The sequence below is a fragment of the Aquarana catesbeiana genome, linkage group LG02, assembly GCF_042186555.1.
Source record: "Aquarana catesbeiana isolate 2022-GZ linkage group LG02, ASM4218655v1, whole genome shotgun sequence".
In the NCBI taxonomy this organism is placed as follows: domain Eukaryota; kingdom Metazoa; phylum Chordata; class Amphibia; order Anura; family Ranidae; genus Aquarana; species Aquarana catesbeiana.
The window spans coordinates 261,605,155-261,611,849 of record NC_133325.1 but is presented as its reverse complement, the minus strand read 5'-3'; positions in this window follow the sequence as shown (position 1 = coordinate 261,611,849).

Below are 6,695 nucleotides of genomic sequence, written 5' to 3'. Positions count from 1 at the left end.
ACTGTACTTTCTTTTACCCACTGCACTTAGATTGGCGCCCCTTTGCTATCTCCCCAGTTACTACAGGTGTTTCTCTGCTCTCCTGCCAGTGTTTCACTGATGCCCCTTCTGGGCAAGACCCCTTCCTGACTGTGATGAAAAGAATTTTACATTCACCCTTACAGTATGTGAGTAGCTAATGGTCATTGTTTAATACATTTTGTAACATCTACTAGACTTAGTCTGCACACTCTACCTTGTTTGCTATTTTAGTGAATCCTTCAGTCCCTTAGAGGTCTCTTAGAGGTGCTGTATGAAGTGTACTGGATTTATGACACCATGGATTGCCCAGAGGGCTTGTATTTCATTAACTTTCTGCCCCTGTCTATTGAGTCCTCCCCTTCCCATCTACACTTCTGCACCTTACTACTCACACAAATACAACTTGATCCCCAATTTTTTTTTTTTTTCCAAAATGAAGGAAGAGGTGGTGAAATATATTCCCAATGTGTCAAGCCTCAACTGTGTGCATCCATAAAAATTACGAAAATGTATGGTACCCAAAATTATCAGTAGGTGATACTTTAAATTCCTTTACAGCTTGTCATTTTAGATTAAACCATCAAAAAGGGACCTAAAATTATTGCTCTCACTCCAACATTCTTGGTAAGATTTAACATGTGCGGTGCAATCACCATTTACATATACTGGAGCATTTGCATTTTGGGATGTATATAGTTGCTTTTAATTTTTTTACATTATTTTTATTAAATGTCATTATGATTTTTTATTTTAACTTTATTAATATCACAAGGGGACTAACAAGTCCCAATGTGACAACTTAGGACAGGTAACAGGTCCTCTTTATATAGACATCAGGGACATCTATTAGACTTCCAATGTCCTCCCTGCCCTCTACTGCAGCTAATGAAGCAGAGATCATGCTAGATTAGCTAATTCTCCAGCTACAACAGCGAGGGAATGACAGCTCTGAAACCAGAAATGCCAGCGCTGTAAAAGTGTAAGGGTGGCTATATTGTATAGCTGCCTTGGTCACTTTAATGTTACAGCCAGGAATCAGGAGACATGAACTTGTTTTAAGCCTTTCACATACTACGCACGTCCAGAGAGGCAAAGTAGTTAAAGATCAACTCAAGCCAAAACTTTTTTTTAACCTTTTTTATTCAAGGTGTTTCCAAGAAAAACAGGTAAATACAGAGATTCTACTCATAATGAAAGTTTAGATAACAGAAATATTTGTGCCTTTACCACCTACAATATACATTGGAGCAAGCCTCTGGAAAGAAAAAATTGATCAAGTTCTGCAAATTATGTAATGCAGAATAATTGACAGGTCTCAATACATCTGTAATCATGCATTTTCTTGAGCTAGGACAGTCACAGAACATCTATGTTTCATTGTATTTATTCCTTTTTTAATCATTGTCCTTTAAAAATAGGTTGATATTTGTTTCCAAAGCTTCACTTGTTGGGTCAGAGTTGGGACATGAATGAGAAGACATTAAGGAATAGACATTTGAGATAAAATGCCTTTGTTGATGTGTTTCTCAGGCAAAGTTACTGAAAGGGAACAATCTGCTAAAAGCATTGAGTTTGGTGGAGGTAGTGAGAAAGTTCCTAAGATATAAGTAAGACTACCATGGTATCCTGGCCTTTTCCTTAATGTCATTTAGTGTCTTAAAGCGGAATTCCACTCAAATTTTTAACTTAATCTTACCCCCTTCAGTTAATTGCATAGATGTTCAAATGCCGCACGAAAATTTTTTTATCGCTGTAATTACCTTTATATTGTACTTTATTGTGGCACTTCCTGTCTCTCCTCCCATGGGAGTAGGCATGTTTATTGCCTTTCCCCGGCGCCGCACTGTCTCCTGGGAGCTTAGTGTCAGGCTTCCCAAGATTCAGTGCGGGAACAATGATCATGCTTGTGAACAAGCTGTGAATGAACAGCATTCACCGCATGCAGGAAATCAATGCTAGTGGGCTTCACATGCCCACAAGCAAGATGGAAACAGCCAGCATCACATTTTTTAAGTTATTCTTCAGTACGAAAACAGACAGAGGCTGAAATATTACACCCAAACTGTGAGTATTATTTTGGGATTAGCAAAGTGTCTCAATGACCTAAAAAAAAAAAAAAAAAGATTGGTCGCCGGACTCCCACTTTAATCTTGAGAATTTTTCATTTTCCATTCCAGCCACAGACACCCTTTGATTGGCACAGGAGTGGATAAAATTGGATTTTAGGCCTGAAGAAAAGGAATTGTTACTTTTTTTTTTTTTATTCAGTACTTTTTTTATTCTTTTCATAGCAGTACAAGTTATACATTTATCCATACATTTTATTCCAGATACATAATCTTACTTCTAGCATTCACCCACCCCAAAAAAAAAAAAAACACACAAAACAAAAACTAAAAGAAAAAAAAAAAAAAAGTTAAACCCAACAAAAAAAAAAAAGATTTCCTCCCTCTACTGTATCTCTCTCCCCCCCCCGACCCCAAAAGCCCCCCCCCTCCCCGTCCTCCCATCCTCTCCCAATATTGTCCCTCTCCCATATTGATTAATCTTTTTTTTTCATTGTCCCAGGCCTCTACCCAGCTTTTCCAGATGGCATCAAATTTATCTTGGCTCCCTCTATGTGTATAAATAAATTCCTCCTTTATTATGGTTTCTTTTATTTGTGTTCTCCATTCTTCGATCGTTGGGGGGTATATAGATATCCACTTCTGAGCTATTAGCTTTCGTGCCTGAAACAAGCCTCTCGTCATTGCAATATGGGTATGTTTTGAAATATTTGGTTCCTCCACTAAATTTAATAAACATAAATTTGGGTCTAGTGAAATTTCTATACCTAATGCGCTATTTATGTTTTTAATTATATCCTGCCAATAACGAGGGAGTTTGGGGCATTTCCACAACATGTGTATTAGATTAGCCGGTGCACCACTACCCCAGGGGCATAAGGGGGATTCCCTGCGTTTCCACTTAAATATTTTTTCTAGGGTATAGTATGATCTATGTGTAATAAAAAGTTGTTAATTTTTGAGTAGCTGACAGAGATACCTTTGGGATCGCAGACAAGACCTCCGACCACTGAGCGTCAGTCAGTGCTCCCAGGTCTCGTTCCCACTGCGCCCTGGCCGGCACCACTACCGCTTACTTAAATTTACACTGCAATATCTCATATATTTTAGAGATAAGTCCCTTCTTTTGATCCCTTTTCTTCAACAATATTGTTATTTTAGAGACATTAAACTTAAATTCAGATGTACGGACCTGGACATGAAAAGCATGTCTAAGCTGGAGATACTGAAACCAGAAATGCCAGCGCTGTAAAAGTGTAAGGGTGGCTATATTGTATAGCTGCCTTGGTCACTTTAATGTTACAGCCAGGAATCAGGAGACATGAACTTGTTTTAAGCCTTTCACAAACTACGCACGTCCAGAGAGGCAAAGTAGTTAAAGACCAACTCAAGCCAAAACTTTTTTTAACCTTTTTTTTATTCAAGGTGTTTCCAAGAAAAACAGGTAAATACAGAAATTCTACTCATAATGAAAGTTTAGATAAAAGAAATATTTGTGCCTTTACCACCTACAATATACATTGGAGCATGCCTCTGGAAAGAAAAGATTTATCAAGTTCTGCGAATTATGTCATGCAGAATAATTGACAGGTCTCAATACATCTGTAATCATGCATGTTTCATTGTATTTATTCCTTTTTTAATAATTGTCCTTTAAAAATAGGTTGATATTTGTTTCCAAAGCTTCACTTGTTGGGTCAGAGTTGGGACAATGAGAAGACATTAGGGAATAGACATTTGAGATAAAATGCCTTTGTTGATGTGTTTCTCAGGCAAAGTTACTCAAAGGGAACAATCTGCTAAAAGCATTGAGTTTGGTGGAGGTAGTGAGAAAGTTCCTAAGATATAATTAAGACTACCATGGTATCCTGGCCTTTTCCTTAATGTCATTTAGTGCCTTAATCTTAAGAATTTTTCATTTTCATTCCAGCCACAGACACCCTTTGATTGGCAAAGGAGTGGATAAAATTGGATTTTAGGCCTGAAGAAAAGGAATTGTTACTTTTAAGAGTCATTGGACTCAACTGTGTTTATATGTCTGATTGTATACAAGCTATAAGAAAATGTTCTTAACTGCTTCAGCCCCGGAAGATTCTACCCCCTTCCTGACCAGAGCGCTTTTTGCGATTTGGCACTGCGTCGCTTTAACTGTCAATTGCGCAGTTGTGCGACATTGCACCCGAACAAAATTGACATGCTCTTTTTCTCACAAATAGAGCTTTCTTTTACTGGTATTTGATCACCTCTGCGGTTTTTATTTTTTGCGCTATAAACAAAAAAAAGAGCAGCAATTTTGAAAAAACGCATTATTTTTTACTTTTGCTATAATAAATATCCTCCAAAAATATATAAAAAAAACTATTTTGTTCCTCAGTTTAGGTCGATATGTATTCTTCTACATATTTTTGGTAAAAAAAATTGCAATAAACGTATATTGATTCGTTTGCGCAAAAGTTATAGTGTCTACAAAATAGGGGATAGATTTATAGCATTTTTATTATTATTTTTTTTTTACTAGTAATGGCGGTGATCTGCGATTTTTATCATGACTTCAACACTATGGCGGACACGTTGGACAATTTTGACACATTTTTGAGACCATTGGCATTAATACAGCGATCAGTTCGATTAAAAATGCACTGATTACCGTAAAAATGTTACTGGAAGTGAAGGGGTTAACACTAGGGGGCAGTGAAGGGGTTAAGTGTGTCCTAGTTTGTGTTCTAACTGAAGAGGGATGGGGACTGTGCAGGGGAGATAACAGATCGTCTGTTCATACTCTGTATGAACAGATGATCTGTCAGTTCTCCCCTCAGAGAACCGGAAACTGTGTGTTTACACACACAGTCCTGGTTCTCTGTCTCTCAGCGGCGATCGTGGGAGCCCGGCGATGATCGAGACCGCCGGGCATTCGCATCGGCTTGGGGGGCCAGTGAGGGGCATGTGCACGCGCCTCCGGCACTGGTGGCCACAGGGCCAGAGGGTGAAGCGACGTTACATAACGTCATTTCGCCCAGCCATGCCATTCTGCCTCAGTACAACTGCAGTGGCTGGTTGGCATGTGGTTAAATAGGGATAATTAGTGGTTGGTTTAAAATATTTGGATCCAGGTTTGTGTGAGGCAGCTGTGGAAGGGATTGTGAGGGGATATTTTTAAACAATTACTCCAAGGCAACCCAGTCTTTGCAAGTGCTGTGAATGTGCTAGTCTGCAATTCTGAGTAGTGATGCCTTTTATTAGTTGTGAAGGTCAGGGAACCCGATATCTCCCTTGAGTTTTTTCTGCCATGAGCTGTTTAAGGCTTATTCATGGGCATGTATTGTTTTATAAAAAGGGTGTAAAGGGCTCTTGGAAAGTGCTTAAAAAAAGTGCTTAAAAAAAAGTGCTTGGTATCTCTTGAAAGGTATATACAATATATTGTGTATAGTGTATATTGTGTATAAGGTCCGTAAAAAACATGGATGAGCGGGTTTGGGGTGGAGGAACTTGACTGGCCTGCACAGAGTCTTGACCTCAACCCGATATAACACCTTTGGGGTGAATAGAGTGTAGACTGGGAGCCAGGCTATCTCATCCAACATCAGTGCCTGACCTCACAAATGTGCTTCTGGAAGAATAGTCAAACATTCCCATAGACACGCCTAAACCTTGTGGACAGTCTTCCCAGAAGAGCTGAAGCTGTTATAGCTGCAAAGAGTGGGCCAACTCAATATTGAACCCTACAGACTAAAGCCCCATACACACGGTCGGATTTTCCGACGGAAAATGTGCGATCGGAGCGTGTTGTCGGACATTCCGACCATGTGTGGGCTCCATCGGACATTTTCCATCGGATTTTCCGACACACAAAGTTTGAGAGCAGGCTATAAAATTTTCCGACAACAAAATCCAATCTCGTCAATTCCGACCGTGTGTGGCCAGTTCCGACGCACAAAGTGCCACGCATGCTCAGAAGAAATTCCGAGACGGAACAGCTCGGTATGGTAAAATGAGCGTTCGGAATGGATACAGCACTTTCGTCACGCTGCAATGTTTTAAATAGTTTAATACAGCGCACTCTGTTCATCTTTATAATGTGAGAAGAATGAAGTAGTTTTGCTGCTCATATTCACACAGACTTCTTACAAACTTCTTTCTTTATTCTTTTTCGGGATTCCCTCAATATATTTTGATTTGTCACATCTGACCAAATTTCTTTTTGGTTGTTTTTAAATTAATTTTTTTTTTCAAGGCAGTTTTTGTCTTTTTTTGGGTTTGTATTTTTTTCAAGGCTGTGTTTTTATTGTTTTTTTTTGTGTTTTACTCCAGAATATTTTTGTGTGTGTTTTGTGTGTCAAGTTACCACAACACCATTGATATCTTGTATTATTTAATCTCAAAGAGGTTGCTTGGTGTTGGTGTCTCTTGTTAATTTCACATTGTATTTTTGAAATGTACCTGCCTCCTCACAAACAAACTGTCCTTTTTGAAGAAAAACACACATAGGCGACTATTATTGAACCAAATATACAGAGATATCGTGGGGTAGGGAAAGGCCGCAGTTGGCTGCTTCTGTCGGTCCATATCTCAACCCACCATGCGGAAGGAAAGGGAGGGGGGGACTATTAC